The 16,509-nt window shown below is 39.5% G+C and overlaps 1 long non-coding RNA gene, 1 other non-coding gene and 1 pseudogene across 2 annotated transcripts in view; 2 read left to right on the forward strand and 1 right to left on the reverse strand.

Annotated features, from left to right (window-relative positions):
- Window positions 1-3,368, forward strand: part of LOC125918676 (uncharacterized) — a 49,702-nt gene extending 46,334 nt beyond the window's left edge. The window contains exon 3 of the long non-coding RNA XR_007456552.1: window positions 3,162-3,368. This is a non-coding gene — a long non-coding RNA (uncharacterized LOC125918676). The remainder of the gene's footprint in view (window positions 1-3,161) is intronic.
- Window positions 639-1,302, forward strand: LOC125918675 (60S ribosomal protein L34-like; annotated as a pseudogene).
- Window positions 3,369-13,740: 10,372 nt separating the features above from the next.
- On the reverse strand, window positions 13,741-13,842 carry LOC125920501 (U6 spliceosomal RNA). Its single transcript, XR_007457090.1, has one exon. It is a non-coding gene; the product is annotated as a U6 spliceosomal RNA (small nuclear RNA).
- Between the last annotated feature and the right edge of the window lie 2,667 nt (window positions 13,843-16,509).

Genomic DNA, 16,509 nt, shown 5'->3' on the forward strand with positions numbered 1-16,509 from the left:
TGCTGATTTGGACGTTTCAGACTGACTGGTTAAGATTACATCCTAGGAGGGGCTGAAACTGCACTTAGTTTAGGTATTAACCTCTCTTGGCTTGCTGATGTGGGGTTTAGCACAAGTGGCTCCATTTTGGAAATCCTAATGTTTCTTTTTTAACATACCCAAAGTTATTGATTCCAAGGAACTGAAGTAGTGCTTGTGATGATAGATGCTCTTTGGAGAGCATATAACCAGTCTGTAGGATCTGGAGAGGAAACAAAACTGATGCTCCCATCTTCTCTTCCAGAGTAGAGAACTTTGACATCCCAGGCCCTTGAGTGGGTTAGATTGCCCTGGAGCAGTTTCAAAGCTAATCTCATGCCATTACATGGAAATAGAGTGATTCTGTGCACCACCAGCTTGATTTTGCGTTGGAAAGCCAGAGTTTTTATTCTATATCCAGATAATTCCATCAAGAAATGGTTATCATATATGATTATTAGCCTACTTAAAGTAGAAAAGACTTTTATGCATAACAGCAAAGAAAGAAAACATAAAGGGGAAGACAGATTTTGCTACAAAAAAGGGAACATATTTACAAGTAAAAAATACTGTAAATAAAACTAAAAGGCAAATAAAAATATTGGAAGGTATTTGCAAACTATATGACAAAGGATGACAGAGGATTAGGGCTAATGTTTTTAAGACATGGAGAGTTCTTTCCAACTTCTATAAATAAAATTAGGTTTCTGTTTTTTCCCTTTTAGGGATAGTATCTAGAGGCATTCAAATGGTCCAGCATTTGACATACCATTGTAGGCGATTTTACAAATACAACCTCTAGCAAAACTAGGCTGCCCTGAGCCCCTGGTATTAGAATTGTTTCTCTTTAAAACAAGAAGAGTGGGGACAGTACACAAAATCCACATGTGGCATGTGCCCAGGCCAACTTCAATGGGTTTGTGCAATGAGATCTAAAGTTTTTATGAGACTGTCTAAAACCAAAAAAACATGTCCTCCAGGCCTGTGGTGCTTCCGTGGTTGCTAAACGTCTCCAGGACAGGATCAAGAGTGCTTTTCTGATCGAGGAGCAGAAAATCATTATGAAAGTGTTGAAGGCACAAACACAGAATCAGAAAGGTAAATTAAAAAATGGACCTTTTCTGGGGCTCCTGAGTGGCTCAGTCGGTTAAGCAAACAACTTCAGCTCAGGTTATGATCTCATGGTTGGTGAGTTCAAACCCCATGTCAGGCTCTGTGCTGACAGCTCAAAGCCTGGAGCCTGCTTCAGATTCTGTCTCCATCTCTCTCTGCCCCTTCCTGCTCCTGCTTTGTCTCTCTGTCAAATATAAAGAAAACATTAAAAAAATTTTTAAAAAATAATAAAAAATGGACCTTTTCTAAATAATAAAAAAAAGCAAAAGACTTCTAAAAAATTAAGTTTCCATTACTACTTCATGGAAAGTGGATGGGCATATTTTCACCAAGTTTGGAATGATTTCAGGGTGATTCGACCTAAAATACAGCTCATGTATTGTACAAGGAATCCATTTGGGGAAAGACCGAGGGAGATGGGCAGTCCTACTTTAGAACAGCTGAACCTGAGGTTCAAAGCAAGGCATTGGCAGTTCCTACTGCATCAGACATACTAGTGAAAGTATTAATGGTGTCAATACTAGCTAAAGCATAGAGTGTTATGAGATTGAGATAACCCACATAAAGTGCTAAACTCAATGCCTGGCACATTCCCTTATTTATTCTACTCTGAAAATGTTTATCACGTGACTGCTGTGTCCCAAGCACTCTGTTAGGTGCTGGGGATACAGCAATAAACAAAACAGACATAATCTTTACCTTCTTGGGGCTTACATTTGACTGACATGTAGTAAAACATCATAAATCATAGGTAGCATTATCATATAATACAAAACATGCAAAATTTAAAAACCAAGGTACCTTTTTTCCTACCAGGTAGATTCACAAAGGTTCTCTAATAAAGGTAATACCTAGCAGGTATTCCATCTAGGCCCTTCCCCAGAGTGTGGGAAAATAGGCCCTTTAATTGATTTCTGGGGTTGTATAAAATTGGTGCTGTTAGGAGAGCAGCTCATAATATGTATCAAAGGCCTTTACTCCCTCAGTGCCACTTCTCTTGATTTATTTATTATCCTAAGGAACTATTTGTGGATTATCCAACAACTGCTACATAAGAAGGAACTTAAGAAGTTCAGAGCCTGAGCTATATGTAGCTTTGCAGGCTGGTTCTGCTTCTGCTGGCTGTGTGACCTTCACATCAATTAGTGTCCCTCAGTGTCCGTGTCATTTTAGGCACATTCTTTATAGATTCTAAGCAGCATGTTCCTCATCTGGAAAATGGTGATAATAATAGGATTTACCACACAGGGCATTGTGGGGAGTAAACGAGGAAATGCACACGAAGCACCTTAGCATATTACCTGATATATAGTAAGCCTTCAACATACTTAAGCAAAAGAGAAAAAAAAAAGTGTATGTTCAGCTCAGCATTATTTACAATAGTAAAAGGTAAAGTAAAAATTGCCTAAGTGATTAAAATACATACAGAGAAGAAATACTATGCCAACACTGAAAACCAATTGAAAAGCAGATGAATAGTTTAATGACATGGAAAATAATCACAATGTGTTGGGAGAAAAAAGTTGGTTATAAATAGTACATTCAATATAATTCCAATTTTAGAAAAAAAAAATATAGAAAGAAAATACTATAGGGGCGCCTGGGTGGCTCAGTGGGTTGAGCATCTGATTCCTGATTTCAGCTCAGGTCATGATCTCACAGTTCATGAAATAGAGCCTCACTTTGGGCTCTAGGCTGACCCCGAGGGGCCTGCTTGGGATTCTCTCTCTCTCTCTCTCTCTCTCTCTCTCTCTGCCCCTCCCCTGCTCACGCACGCTTTCTCTCTCAAATAAACATTAAAAAACCAATACTATATATTCCCACAATGAACATGCATTATTTCATAATGTAAACAAGTCTTACACATTATTTATAGCAGATGTATAGAGGGTTTTGGATGCCCAACATCATCCTATTTCCTTATAACATCCCAGTTTTCTTATGGGAAATAGTATTTCTTCCTCAGTGAGGGATCTCAGCAGAAGGGGAAATTTCAGCTTGCCCATCTCACATCCACCTCTCTCTTACAGAAGCCAGGAGGACTCTGACCCAGGAGGCCGCCCTACAAGAATGGTAGATCTTTTGGAGGACAGTCTCCCTGCAGTGGTAGCACTGTAGGTGCGGAAGTGGGTGGGGCTGGGACTTCTTTGACCCCCGCCCTTTCCCAAGCCTGGAACTCCTCCCCCTAGTGTGTTCATGAGCCCCTATTAGTCTTCCAATAAATCCTTTTCTGCTTACATTAGCCAGAATGTGTTTCTGTTGTTTGCAACCAAGAACCCTTACTAATGAGTTATTGTTTATAACTGGAAAAGGAATAAAGCAAGCTGCACATTAATGTAACAGCAGCTGCAGGGCTATTCTTTGCAGGAATAGTCTAAACGCAGGTGAGTTTGATAGGGATAGGAGGAAATGCTAAATGACCTGGCTGTGGTCACAGGATGCCAAATATCTGGTTGGAAACTGGAAAAATGAATTTAAAAATTTAGATGTTCCCAAATATCCAATTGTTTGACATCATGTGACAGCTGATGATTATTATTCATGGATCTTTGTGATTTGGATTGACTTAGAATTTAGAGCACTATGAGTGAAATGTTCAACTTCACTGAACAAAGAACTTAACCATGGTGATATTAACCACATGCACGAGTAGGAATGAAAGCTATCCTCTACACTGCTTTAGGCAACCATAGGCCTTTAGCTAACACGCTTTTAAAACCTGCCCCCAGAGAATGCGGTGAATTACAGTTTTGTTGTTATACTTTAACAATAGCAAACACCTGCATATGTTCATCTGCATTTCATTTTGGTAGCATGACACCATCTGTTTTTAAAAGTTTTAAGCCACCTGCTATTAAAATGATTACTGCCCTTGACATGAGTAAGTTTGCTAGACAGTCACACATCCTCAGTCCTCATCTTTACAACATTTCAGGAATCTTGGCTTCTAAAATCTTTTGACTTGCCTCGATTATTTAGCCAGTTTTCTCCATCTCTCATGGAGAAAATACCCTCCAACTGTGAGTCAGACCCATGATCTGGACAAGTTTTAACACCTAGAGAACACAGCACGTTTAACAGAGAACAGTTATCTAGCTTTCTGGAAATAATTACTGTAAATACAATTTTAACTCAGTATGAAGTTTTTCATAATTTGCAATCAGTGTTGTTAAAGGCAGTAGGAGAATTACATGTCACACAATTTTACTTTAAATCAATACTTCTTGGGGTGCCTGGTGGCTCAGTTGGTTGAGTGCCAACTCTTAATTTCAGCTCAGGTCATGATCTCACAGTGCCTGGGCTCAAGCCCCACATTGGGCTCTAGACTGTCAACTCAGATTCTCTCCCTCTCTCTCTGCCCCTCCCTTGATTGCATTCTCTCTCTTTTCTCTCTCTCCCTCTGTTTCTGTCTAAATAAAAACTTTTAAAAAATCAATACTTCCCACGTTTTAGTATATGTGCTGCCAAAGCGAGCACAATACTTCCCACATTTGAAATGTGCATATGAATTATTGAAGGATTGTGTTAAGATGCAGATACAGATTCAGTGGGTGTTCTCGTTATCTGTTGGACAGCAGATCATCCCAAATTAGTGGCTTAAAACAGCCATTAAGTGATTACTCATTTATTTTGCTCACAAACCTGCAATTTGAACAGGGCCTGGTAGGGAAAGCTTGTCCCCATACATGCTTAGATGGGAAAGTTGGATACTGAGGATAACTTAACAGCTGGGAACTGAAATCATCTGAATATTTACTCACACAGTCTAGTGGTTGATGCTGTCTGTTGAATGAGACCCTAGATGAGGCTCTTGACCAGAAGCTCACATGTATCCCTTCCAAGTGTATGCGTGGCTCCCTTCGGCATAGTGGCTGGGTTTCACCAAGTGGCCCAAGAAAGCAAGGTGGAAGTGCATGGCATTTTTATGATGTAATCTCAGAAGTCACCTAGTGTCACTTCTACCATAATCTATTGGTTGAGTCAGTCCAAAAGGTATTCCCATTTTTAAGGGGAAGAGACTTTGCCCCCATCACTTGATGGGAGAAGGGTCAACTTCACAACATGTGGAATGGAACATATTGTACGGCTATATTTGGAAAACATCATCTGCACAGTAGGTCTGGTGGGGCCTGAGACTCTTCATTTCTAACTTCCAGGAAATACCAGAGCTTTTATGAATATTCTTAAAAGATGCCATGTACCTTTTTCTTATTTTGTTTTCATCTTTTTCTTACAACATTCTTTTAGCCTAATCTCATTTACTCTTCTTTCTGCTTACTTCCTGTAAAGAAGGAAGAGTTCCTTCATAAAGCATTGGTTAGATAGACCTCATATGTAGAATTTTGTACCACATATTTCTTAAAGGGTACTTGACATTGTATTATATTGTATTTTATTTAATGTTTATGGCAATAAATATTTATTATTGAAAGTCACAATCTGTTTCTTAAGGGCAAAATTTGTGAATTTTAAAGCTAGTTAGTTTTAAATTAATTTATCTTTATGACATCAATTTTTTAAATCCTGGGGAAATAATTTATGTAGTCTCAAGTCATGTAGAACCATGAGCCATCCCTGTAGGGTGATAAGATAACTTTATGGGATGCCTCTCTTAAAGAATCACTGAGGTGCATTCATTGAACTAGTGACTATTGAGTACTGTTCTAGGTTCAAGGGATTGAAGATGAACAATGTTCCCTCTCCTGTGAAGCTGACTTTCTGGAGGGTAGGATTGGGAAGAACAAACTATCAACAAGTAAATAAATAAATCACTTCTCAAAGTATGGTCCATGGACTTTTGAGAATCCCCAAGACCCTTTCAGGTGTCTGTAAGATCAGTATTACACTTGGGTGAAATATCCACCCAAAGTACAAATGAACAATGTGTTTTAATATAATGGAGTGCAGAGAGTTTATTGATATGGTTTCAGATTCCATGTTGCAGTTAACCTTTCAGAAACTAATACTTGTCAAGTTTTGGTGCAGTATCAAAGAAGAATATCCAGTTATCTGAAAACGCTATGTCTGCTTTTTCCAACTGCACATCTGCAGCCAGATTATCTTCATGAACTTAAACCAAAATGAGATACTGCAACAGGGACACCTGTTAAGCTTCCGACTTCAGTTAAGCTTCCGACTTCGGCTCAGGTCATGATCTCACAGTCTGTGGGTTCAAGCCCCACATTGGGCTCTGTGCCAACAGCTCAGAGCCTGGAGCCTGCTTCGGATTCTGTGTCTCCCTCTCTCTGCCCCTCCCCTGCTCATGCTCTGTCTCTCTCTGTCTCAAAATAAAAGCATTGAAAAAATTTTTTTTGAATAATAAAGTAAGATACTGCAACAGATTGAATGCAGAAGCAGATATGAGAATTGAGCTTTCTGATAAGAGACCTACTAAAGTGTAAAGCAATACCACTCTTCTTGCTTAATTTTTTTGTTCTGGAAAATATATTTTGTTTTCATATAAAATATGCTATTTATATTTGCATACAATGAGTGTTTGCTGATGTTTAAAATCAATTAATAAATACTTAAATGTTTTTTCACTTTTAATTTCTAATATGATAAATGTGGAGAGATGTAAGCCATATGAAGAAAAGCTTTTTGAAATACTCAGTAAAGGCAAAAGTCTCCCAGGGGGTGTTAACCCCCACATTTCCATGTTACCTCACCTGTCCTCTTGTGTGGCCACTTAGGATGTCAGAGCCCATGCCCTGCCATGTGGTCTCATCCAAAGGCAGAAGTAGCAGGAGCAGGTAAACTCTGGGCAAGTGTTTGGCCTGTTTATGTAGAGGCAGCAAGAGGATACAGCCTTGCTCTCCCAGGCCCAGGGATTGGGCCCATGTGTTGGGCCCAGATAGACGGTAGAACCATGTGCTGAGGTGAAGAGGAAGCTGAGGGTCTGAGAGGAGGCTGGTGCAGAGGGAACTCAGAAGACGTACATCCATGTGTCCCATGTAAGTATATTGTGGCTGCCTTTCCGTGGCAGTACGTATAGGTCTACTCATTCTTTAAAACAGACGTATGACTTTATATTATTAAGGATGAATGATAAATTTTTAAACTAGTTCCCACTGCCAGGCATTTGGGTTGTTTCCAACTTTTGCTTTATAAATGATGCCAAAATGACCAGCCAATAAAATAAACATTGAAAAAATGAACGAGACGATTGCAGTGGTGATTAGCACCTTGTAGACAGTCACCAGAATAGAAGTCTCATAAGGGTAGGGATTTTAGTGTTTTGTCCACCCTATACCCCCAGCAGTTAGAATAGGGCCTGTCATGTAGTAGATGCTTAAGAAACATTTGTGAAATGTCTGATACAAGTGACTGGGAGCAGCACTCAGGAAATACCTATATTTAAGCTCAGACCTGAGTGAGGGGGAGAGAGCCAGCCTTGGGAAGGGTCGGGGTTTCTAGAGGTTTCCAGGCAGAGGGAAGAGGCTGTGCAAAGGCTGAGAGGTGGAAACGCCTTGGCATGTTTGAAAAACAGGAAGGGGGGCATCTGGGCGGTTCAGTCGGTCAAGCTTCTGACTGTGGCTCAGGTCATGATCTCATGGTCCGAGAGTTCGAGCCCGGGGTCGGGCTCTGTGCTGACATCTCAGAGCCTGGAGCCTGCTTCGGATTCTGTGTCTCCTTCTCTCTCTGCCCCTCCCCCACTTGTGCTCTGCCTCTTTCTGTCTCTCAAAAATAAATAAACATTGATAATAATAATAATAATAAACCAGAAAGTTCATGGGCTGGAGGATAGTGAGCAAGGGGAGAGTGTAGGAGAGGAGGTTGGAGAAGAGGATGGGGCCAGATCCACAGGGCCTTCTCAGCACTCGTAACAAGGAGTTTCACTTTTACAAGATAGCTGAAAGGCATTGTAGTTTTACCAGGAAAATGACATGATCTGGTTTATGTTTTTAAAAGATTACTCTGACCACCTCATACTTATTAGGAATTTATAAATATATAACAAGTATTGGTGAAAATGTGGAGAAATTGAGACCCTTGTGCGCTGTCAGTGCGAATGTAAAATGGTACAGACACTATGGAAAACAGTATGACTGTTCCTCAAAAAGTTAAAAATAGAATTACAGTAGGATCCAGCAATTCCACTCCTGGGTGTCTGCCCCAAAATATTGAAAGCAGGGACTTGAACACCTATTTGTAGGCCCATGTTCATAATAGCATTATTTACAATAACCAAAAGGTGGAAATAACCCAACTGCCCATCACCAGGATGGATAAACTAAGTATATGTGCATAAATGGAATATTCTTCAGCTTTGAAAAAGAAGGAAATTCTGACACATGTTACAGCGTGGATGAACCTGGAGGACATTACACTAAGTGACATAAGTTAGGTATAAATGGACAAATGCTGTGCGATTCCACTTATATGAGGTACTCAGAGTCATGAAACTCTTAGAGACAAAAAGTGGAGTGGTGGCTGTCAGGTGCCAGGGGAAACGGGGAATGGAGGGTTGCCTAATGGGGACAGAGTTTCAGTTTTGCAAGATGAAGAGTTCTGTGGATGGGTGGTGGGGACAGTTGCACAACAGTGGGAGTGTACTTGATGCCTGTATGCTTAAAAATGGTTAAAATGGAAAAGTGCATGTTGTGCGTATTTAACCACAATTGGGAAACAGAAACAAACAACCAAACCTTGTTCTCGATGTGTTCTGGAGAAAAGTTTGTAGAGGGGCGTGGCTGGTTGTCGTCTCCTCTTCCTGACAGAATCTATTTTCTCCTCTCTCCTTCCCAACACAGTGTGACTTAGTTTACATATCCACCCATTCTCCTAACAGCCCTAGGCCCTAGTGATCTACCCCCTTCTCCAGGGGTGGGCCTCCCTTCAGGGGAGAGCTTCCTAAAATGCAGCCAGAGTCCCTGGGGTTTCTGAGATCCTTTTCGAGGGTCTGTGAGTTTCTCCCATTTCCGGCTACATATCTGAATGAGCCTGGATTCTTATTTATTTATTTTTAATGTTTATTTATTTTTGAGAGAAAGACAGAGAGAGACAGAGAGAGAGAGAGAGAGAGAGAGAGAGAGAGAGTGCAAGTGGGGGGATGGGCAGAGGGAGACACAGAATTTGAGGCAGGCTCCAGGCTCTGAGCTGTCACCCAGGTGCCCCTGAATGAGCCTGGATTTTTAAAAAATACTTCTACTGAGGCGTCTGGGTGACTCAATCGGTTAAGAGTCTGACTTCAGTTCATCTCATGATCTCACAATTTGTGAGTTGGAGCCCTACATCAGGCTTTCTGCTGTCAGAACAGAGCCTGCTTCGGATCCTCTGTCTCCCTCTCTCTCCTCTCTGTCTTCCTCTCTCTCTCAAAAATAAATATACATTTAAAAAAAAAACACTACTACTAATAGATTCCAACAGATTGAATGAATACAAAAGCATGTATGAGAATCGAGCTGTCTTATACTAAACCAAATATTAAGGTGCTTTGCAAAGATGGAAAGCAAGGCCACTGTTCTCATCAAATATGTTTACTATATGGCTAAAAGCAACTACCATATGATCCAGAAATCCCTCTTCTAGGTATAACCCACCCACCCCCGGCCTCCCCCACACACAAAGTGAAATTGTCATTTCAAAGAGATACCTGCACTCCCATGTTCATGCAGCATTATTCACAAAAGCCAAGATATGGAAACAACCTCAGTGTTTATTGACAGATGAATTGATAAAGAAATGGTGATATGTACATACAATGGAATATTATTCAGCCTTAAAAAAGAAGGAAATCCTGCCACCTGTGACAACATGTATGAACTATGCCAAGTGAAATAATCCAGACACAGAAGAAACAAAAACAAAACAAAACAAAAACAAACAATAACAACAACAACAAAAAAACTCCTGCATGATCTCATTTGTATGTTGACTCTAAAAGAGGCAAATACATAGAAGCAGAGAGTAGAGAGGTGGTTTCTAGGGCCTAGAGGTAAGAGAAATGGGGAGATGTTGGCCAAAGGGTACAAGGTTGCAGGTATGTAGGATAAGTCTAGAGATCTAACATACAGCATGATGACTGCAGTTAATAATATTGTCTTGAATACTGGAAATTTGCTGAGAGAATAGATTTCAGGTGCTCTCATCACACACACAAATGGTAACTATGAGAGGACAAGTTTATTAATTAGCTTGATTGTAGTAATCATTTCACCACTTATATGTATGTCAAATCATCCTGTTGTACACCTTAAATACTGACAATTTTTATTTTAACAATGCTTTTGCTTTGGGGGTGCCTGGTTGGCTCAGTCGGTTAAGCATCTGGCTCTCAATTTTGGGCTCAGGTCATAGTCTCACAGTTCATGGGTCTAGGCTCTGTGTCGGGCTCTGTGCACGGCTCAGAGCCTGGAGTCTGCTTCAGATTCTGTGTGTCCCTATCTCTCTGCCCCTCCCCTCTCATGCTCTGTCTTTCTCTCAAAAATGAACATTAAAAAAATGCTTTTGCTTTGGAAAATATAACTATGTTAACTTATATTAACATTTAACGGGTTTATTGTTGCTATTTTCTTTTTAATTTTTTGTTTGGGAGAGAGCGCGACCAGGGGAGATAAATTTTTTTGAGCATCTGGGTTGGTCCCAAGATAAAAAAGTTTGAGAACCACTGGCCTGGAAGAATGCCATTCTCTTTGCTGTGGATTGGTATGGGAATGTTCATGGACTCCAGAAATGTCCAATGAGACAAGAGAAAAGTCTACTGGGAAGCTTCTAGGAAAAGCTTTTCTACTCCTAAATGTGAGCCCCAGGAAGATATTCTCTTCTTCCCCTAGGGAAATGATGTTTCCAAATTTCATGATTACAGTGATTTGATGAACATCTTTCTATGTAAAATATATTTGTTTGAGTCTTTTGGTGGAATAAATTCTTAGAACTGGAGGTACTGGATATCAGCATATACACATTTAAAATTTTAATAAATATCAATTATTGAAAACTTGTCTTCCCAAAAGTTTTTACCAATAAAAATGTCTACCAATATTTATTTAATAAGTGCTTATGTAAAGCTTTCTATGTGCTAGGCAACTATTCTAAGGCTTTTACAAATATAAGCTCACTAATAGTATATGTAAGTGCCTGTTTCTCTACCTTTGCTAAATTATTTTTTTTAATGTTTATTTATTTATTTTGAGAGAGAAAGCACGAGCAGGGGAGGGACAGAGAGAAGGGGAGAGAGAATCCCATGCAGGCTGCATGCTGTCAGCGCAGAGCCTGACGTGGAGCTTGATTCCATGAACTGTGAGATCATCACCTGAGCTGAAACCAAGAGTTGGACACTTAACTGACTGAGCCACCCAGGTTCCCTGCTAAGTTATTTATTTTTTGTCTCTGCTTATCTGATAAGCAGAAAATAATTTACTCTTTCAGGTTTCATATCTTTGCAGCTTATACTTAGTATGGTCAAACATTTAAAAAATATTGTCTTTAAACAGTCTACTTGTGTCCTTCATCCAGTTTCCTTTTAGGTTTCATCTTTGTTTTACTTATTGATTTCTAAGGGCTCTGTGTATATTAGGGACATTAGCCCTTTAATATCATATATGGAACAAATAAGGTTGAATCACTTATTCACAATTCCAACATCTGAAAAGCTCTGAAGTTTTTAGTAAATTTGGTGCAAACTCATTTGATAACAAAATGTAACCTCTGCTGACATAAGACTACTTTTAGCCTTTGTAAATTCCGCTTAATGGGAGTAGTGGTACATTTTGCTGAAGAAAAAAACTGATTATAAGATACTGGTCTAGACCTCACTGGTGGTGGTATTTATATACTGTGTATTATTATCTTTTCTAAATTCGTGAAACTCAAAATTCCATAAAATGTTTGTCCCCAAGGATTTCAACTAAGAGATTGTGGAGTTTATTTACACACATAATGCTTGGGGGATTTTTAGTGCCTGTAAGGTCTTCAAGTGTATATGGCCTGCCTGCTGTTGACATATGAGTTAGAAATTTAAGGGAGAGCTTAGGGTTAGAGAAGCAGATTTTGGATTTATCGACATATAGATAATGGTTGCATTAGAATCATGAAAGCCCGTAACAGAATCCATGCATTGCCAGAAGAGCAATGGGAACATCAGTGTTTAAGGGATGGATCAAGAAATGTGGAGAAGAAAGCTTGAATTGGACGGAGTAGAGGGTGTGATCATTCTGGACCGTGACCACTAGCAGTGGCCAAGGAAAGACACAGCACACTTTTCTGGCTTCCTAGTTCTCAGTGGAGTTATTGTCAGATGTCAGAGTGAACTTAGACTTTTGGAGCACGTGTGTGGAGGATGGGGTAGGAAGGGCTCACGGTTGCCTCTGCGTCCAGGCTCAGGGATCTGACCTCCACATTCCTGGTAACCAAGCATCTTTCCATCAGCCTTCTTGAGAAGGATTATACATGCTTCTTCTCCCATAAAAGTTCAAGGGTCTGCTGCAGTTTTCCAGTCCCATCAGCTCTCTGTTGAGCTCAATCCCCTAGCAAGTTACTCAGACCCCAAAATGAGCAAGGTATTGCAATACTGGGTATAGGAAGAAGTTGGTCCTGGACACAGATACTGGGCCAGAGGAGACCAGAAAGGAGACCAGGCTTGTTCCTGTGTATTCTTTCAGATAGGCCACGTTGGGAACCTTGGCAGGAGCAGTTAGAAAACACTTGCTGGTGGACAGCCACTGTCAAAGATAGGACAGTTCGAAGACCTCTGGTCTGCCTCTAACCTGCCCACTGCAAAACAATCCGTAAACCATTTGCATCTGGTGTCCTGTCTAATGAGAGAAAAATCTGTTTTTCCTTTTCAGTTGAATGTTCTCAGCCTTCAAATGTGTGCCTTTTGTTCATTCTAACTCGCCTACATCTGCATAAAACAAAAGTTCATTTTCAGAGCAGTGTGGAGGGGGACTGTGTACAATTCCAGTTATTGTATAGAAAAGCTGTGTGCCTAACTTTTTATTCAGCGAGAAAATAATATATCCAAGATGTTAATGTGGGTGTTTTCTGTAGCTCACACTGGTGATGTCTTGTCTATCTCTCCAGAAACAATGAGCATTTATTTGGGATTGCTTAGATTTAGTTACGCTACTTTATTTTTTATTTCAAATGGCTGTCAACTGTTAAGTGGGTGAAAAAATGAATTAATTTCTTGGATATTTTAAATAGTTGTCATAGGTTCTAATCTTAGCTTCAGTGGACACATTTGAAAGTTCGTAATGTTAACATTAATTCATTAAGCTAATATGAAGAGCATTAAATAAATATTCTGGTATAGATCATGACACAAATAATTCTAGTCCTGAGCTAATATCCGTGTACATTTTTCTTTAGAAAGCACTTCTTTTCCAACACTACTGAATTGTACACTTAACAATTATTAAAATGGTAAATTTTATTTTATGTGCATTTTACCACAATTTAAAAAAATTCCCTTCTAAATTTTCAAACTTTAGAAACATTTATTTCATAAAGAAGTAATTTCAATAACTTTCCATTTCAGAGAACTTGTGGATTTGTTTTTGCACATCGTCAGTGATTATAAAGGCTTAATTTAAAATGAACCCTTCAGATGTGAGATATATATATTTATCTTATATATATATTTGAACTCAGACAAACATTTTACTTAAAAATACGGAATGCTTCGAATTTGCATGTCATCTTTACACAGGGGTCATGTTCATCTTGTCTGTATTATTCCAATTTTTAGTATATGTGCTGCTGAAGCACATATAGTTGCTATATTTATATCTCCAGGAAAGGTTAGTTGGCATCAAAGAATTATAGAGCAACAAGAGATCTAAGAGTCACCTTGCGGTTTTCAAATGACAATTCTTTGTTCTACAAATGAACAAGTTAAAGTCTGTTAGGTCAAGAACCTGGGGCTAGCATCCAAAGCCATCTTCACAGCAGAGCTGTTGATGACAGAATACAGAGCTGAGCCCTGAAAAGTCAAACGTGCTGTAGAAAACTTGTTTCAAAAACAGTGGTTTCCCCCCCAATCAAAATAAACAAAACTAAAAAGTGGTCCCCTGCCCCACCTCACCTCTTTCCCACTCTCCAGAAGCAGCCTTTTTCATTTTTTTCATCTCCAAATCCCTGCTACTTCTTGATTATTCATGGTTAAGCATCATCAGTTATCACTATGGAAGATGAAGAATGAACCCTTTTCATTACTACACACACACACACACACACACACACACGCACACCCCTCCCACCACACACAAATACACCCCTCCCACCCACCCCACACTCCCCACACCCCCCACACACCCCACATACACAAACACACCCCACGCCCCCCCACACACATACACACCACACCCTTAACCCCTCTTCTTCTCAATAAGGTCATATCATGAATTTAATAATTCATGTTTATGAATTTAATAATCAGTGTTTATATACTGTGACAATGAAATATGCCACTCACAGCTGAGCCATGTTAAATATTATGGCAACTTTTCCTTTCTCACTTAGGGTTCCTTTTTGAATCAGTAATTTACCTTCTTTCATGGTTCTATGTACCAATCATTTGGTTAACCTTACTCTTCAGTTATATAAATTTCCTCTCCAAATCTTTAAACGCATCAATTAATCTGTTTTATTTTGGAAACATATCTCTGGTAGCTTTCTAACTGGCCCTAATCTGGACTGGTTGCTCTTTATGTGTCACCTTGATGATTCCCTTCTTTTGTTGAACCCTTCTTTTGCATGTCCCACACCTTCTTTCTTAGTTTAATCCCTCATTTTGGTTAGCAATAGTTTCCCAGTAAAGGGTTCTAAGAAGTAAAATTTTGAGAACTTGTGTGTCTGGAAACCTTTTACTTCCTTTATATGAATTGAGATCATTTTCCCTGAGAATTTTGACGGTAGTAATACATTTTCTTGTAATTTCCAGTGTTGGTTGATGCATTCAGATTCTCAGCCCTTTGTATGAAATCTGTTGTTTTTTTAAGGTCTTCTTTGTACTGAGATATAACAATGATGTACCTTAGTGTGGGTCTATTTTTACCCATTGTGCTGTACATTAGAAACTGATGACCTTTCGTTAAACTTTCTTGAATTATTTCATTGATTATTTCCTCTGTTCTATCTTTGTGGGATGCTTAATTATTCCCATGTGGATCTTTTTGTTCTAGTCTTCTAATTTCTTTTTTCCCCCTATTTTCCAACATTTTTGGGTACTGTTTTGGTAGCAGTTTCCTCAACTTCATCTTCTAACCCTTCTATTGAGTTTTTCACTTCTATTTTCTATTTTCTTTTTTAATTTTTTAAAAATGTTATTTATTTATTTATTTTTGAGACAGAGAGAGACAGAGCATGAGCAGGGGAGGGGCAGAGAGAGAGGGAGACACAGAATCTGAAGCAGGCTCCAGGCTCTGAGCTGTCAGCACAGAGCCCGATGCGGGGCTCAAACTCACGGACTGTGAGATCATGACCTGAGCCGAAGTCGGACGTTTAACCAACTGAGCCACCCAGGCACTCCTCTTTTATTTTTTTAAACATTTTTATTTATTTTTGAGAGACAGAGCATGAGTGGAGGAGGGGCAGAGAGAGAGGGACACACAGAATCCCAAGCAGGCTCCAGGCTCTGAGCTGTCAGCACAGAGCCTAATATGGGGCTCGAACCCACAAACCGTGAGATCATGACCTTAACCGACTGAGCCACCCATGTGCCCCTTCATTTCTATTTTCAAGATATTTTGTTTTCTGAATATTTCTTTTTTATGGTCCCGTGGTTTTTAATTTCTTTTTTAGTGGAGACAAACTTTTTTACTATTTTAAAACCTGAGAATATTAGTGGCATTTCTTTAAAATATTCTCTTCTCCCTTCATAGAGCCACTCTTTGTCATAATATTTATTTTTATTTTAATTAAATATAATTTATTGTCAAATTGGTTTCCATTCAACACCAGTGCTCATGCCAACAGGTGCTCTCCTCAATGCCCATCACCCACTTTCCCCTCTCTCCCACCCTCCATCAACCCTGTTTGTTCTCAGTATTTGAGTCTCTTATTATAGTTTGCCTCCCTCCCTGTCATAATATATTTTTTAAAAATTCTGTTTGTTTTGATTCTTTCACCTTTTAAGGGCTTTCCTCAAATGTCTGATGATCCTTGACTGTACATATTTAAGATGGGGACGCAAAGAAGCTGACTGGAAGCAATTGGTTCGTATGAATAGGATTTGCCTGCATTTCTGAAATTGCTTCCTTGGGTACCCCCAGTATTGGCTGTCAAATTTTTCACAGAGCAATCTTCTTTTTTTTTTTTTCCAATATATGAAATTTATTGTCAAATTGGTTTCCATACAACACCCAGTGCTCATCCCAAAAGGTGCCCTCCTCAATACCCATCCCCCGCCCTCCCCTCCCTCCCACCCCCCATCAA

This window comes from Panthera uncia, chromosome B4 (assembly GCF_023721935.1).
Source record: "Panthera uncia isolate 11264 chromosome B4, Puncia_PCG_1.0, whole genome shotgun sequence".
NCBI classification, from domain to species: Eukaryota; Metazoa; Chordata; class Mammalia; order Carnivora; family Felidae; genus Panthera; species Panthera uncia.